Genomic DNA, 2,500 nt, shown 5'->3' with positions numbered 1-2,500 from the left:
GGAATCGGCGGCTTATATTTATTTGCTGCCAATAAATTTGGCGCGAGTGCGATGATTTGAAAATTTTAGGTCAGATATTGCCGAGGCAGGGACAGAAATGCCTCGTGAAAATATCTGTTCCGATCTGGCTATTTCTTACTGACGATTCTAAGGGCCTATGGAGATTGGCTTGATTTAATTTAATCAGGTTAGTTTACCATTAAAACAGTAGATGAAACGGTGCATCGTATAAGAAATTACAGGGTAAATGTTTTTTAATTTTCCCTGGTTTACGGAATTAATGTTATTTTGCGGTTGAAGCTTTGGCTGTTATTTCTAGTGGGTGAATGGCCTATTATGGCCGTTCCTTGATTGTGATATATGCATATATAATATATATATATATATATATATATATATATAATATATATTATATATGTATATATGTGTATATATATATATATAGTATTGTGAATATGAAATGACTTGTTTACAGTTACATAACATTTAAACCCTACCTACTTAATATTAAGAATAGTTTGACAACAACAACACACAACAACAACAACAACAAAACAAACAGGGTGCAAATTAGCCTCACATGTTTACATGCTTCAGCATAGTAATAATAATTCCTGCTTGCTGCTGTTTGAGAAAATGAAATAAACAAACAAACAAATGATCAAACGCGTAAATAAAATAAAATAAAAATAAAATAAAATAAAATAAAATAAAATAAAATAAAATAAAATAAAATAAAATAAAATAAAATAAAATAAAATAAAATAAAATAAAATAAAATAAAATAAAATAAAATAAAATAAAATAAAATAAAATAAAATAAAATAAAATAAAATAAGATGGAAAAAAAAAATAAAGAAAAATGAAAGGGAAAAAAAAAACGTTTCTTTTGAAAATGTGTCAACTTTCAGCAACAGCAGCAACAACAACAAAAACATCAACAACAACATCGACAACAACAACAAGAACTGCAATAAGTAGTACTCTAACTGCAATGATATCAACAGCAACAAACAACGAGGACTACGGCTGTCTCCACCTACTGATACTACGGCTGTAACAGCAGCAGCAGTAGCAGCAGCAGCAGCAGCAGCAACAACAACAACAACAAACAGCAGCAGCATCATCATCATCATCATCACCATCACCACCACCACCACCATCATCCGTTTCTTTATTACCCACAAGGGGCTAAACACAGAGGAGACAAACAAGGATAGACAAACGGATTAAGTCGATTACATCGACCCCAGTGCGTAACTGGTACTTAATTTATCGACCCCGAAAGGATGAAAGGCAAAGTCGACCTCGGCGGAATTTGAACTCAGAACGTAACGACAGACGAAATACAGCTACGCATTTCGCCCGGCGTGCTAACGATATTGCCAGCTCGCCGCCACCATCATCATCATCATCATCATCATCACCACCATCATCATCATCACCATCACCACCACCACCGCCACTGCCATCACCACCACCACCACCACCACCACCATCATCATCATCAATGTCGATGACTCCAATGTCAACAACTGCAGCAACGCGAGCAATGCTTCAGGTGCCCTCCTTTTTCAAACTATGTCCGTTGGATATACACAGATGGATGTAATTAAAAAGTTATCTATCCTTCCCCAAACTCACATTCATCTACACATAACTCTGTCTCCCCCTATCTCTCTCCCTCCCTCCCTCTTTCTCTTTCTTTCTCCCTTTCTCTTTCCCTCTCTGATTCATTATAAATAATTATTATTAACAAATATTCATTAAATTAGGTCGCACTGCTTTTTTTTTTTTATATCAATGATTACAGAATAAAAATGTTCCTCTGCTATTTTTCTTATTCATTATTATTTTATGATTTCCTTTATACTTATAGTATGTGTATTTTTTTTAAGTAAAAGTAAATAGCAAAACCCTTTTACATTCTCTAAGTAAATTTATTGGCACCATTACATCCGCCTTAGCGAAGGCAGAGGTATTGTTTTCAGTCGTTTTTGTTTGTTAGTCCAAAGACAAGATATCTCAAGAAACGCTGGATGGATCCGGATGAAACTTCAGGGATGTTTGGATCGATCTGGTACCAGACAGGATTCTGGATTCTTCTTCTTGTTTTCTTACTTAATTTTTGAGAGCAGTTGGATTCATTTTAGTATCCTTGTTTGTGAGAGCAGTCAAGTTTATTTCAGATCTTCTCATTTTAAAAATCATCTCTGACTAATCGTTGAGAGGACTTTGGTGTTGCCTTGGTGGAGGCTTGCGCTCTCTAAGTGCTCTTGTTGTTATTATTATTACTAGTATCATTATTCTTTCAGGATCAATGAAATATAAGTATAAAAGAAATCATAAAATAATAAGAAATAACAAAAACAGTAGTGGAACATTTTTTTTTCTATATTCATTGAAATAAAAAAAAGCAGTGCGACCTAATTTAATGAATATTTGTTAATAATAATTATTTATAATGAAAACAGGAGGGAAAGAGAAAAGGGAGAAAGAG

The sequence above is a fragment of the Octopus sinensis genome, linkage group LG24 (assembly GCF_006345805.1).
Source record: "Octopus sinensis linkage group LG24, ASM634580v1, whole genome shotgun sequence".
Classification (NCBI taxonomy): domain Eukaryota; kingdom Metazoa; phylum Mollusca; class Cephalopoda; order Octopoda; family Octopodidae; genus Octopus; species Octopus sinensis.
This window is presented reverse-complemented; position numbering follows the sequence as displayed.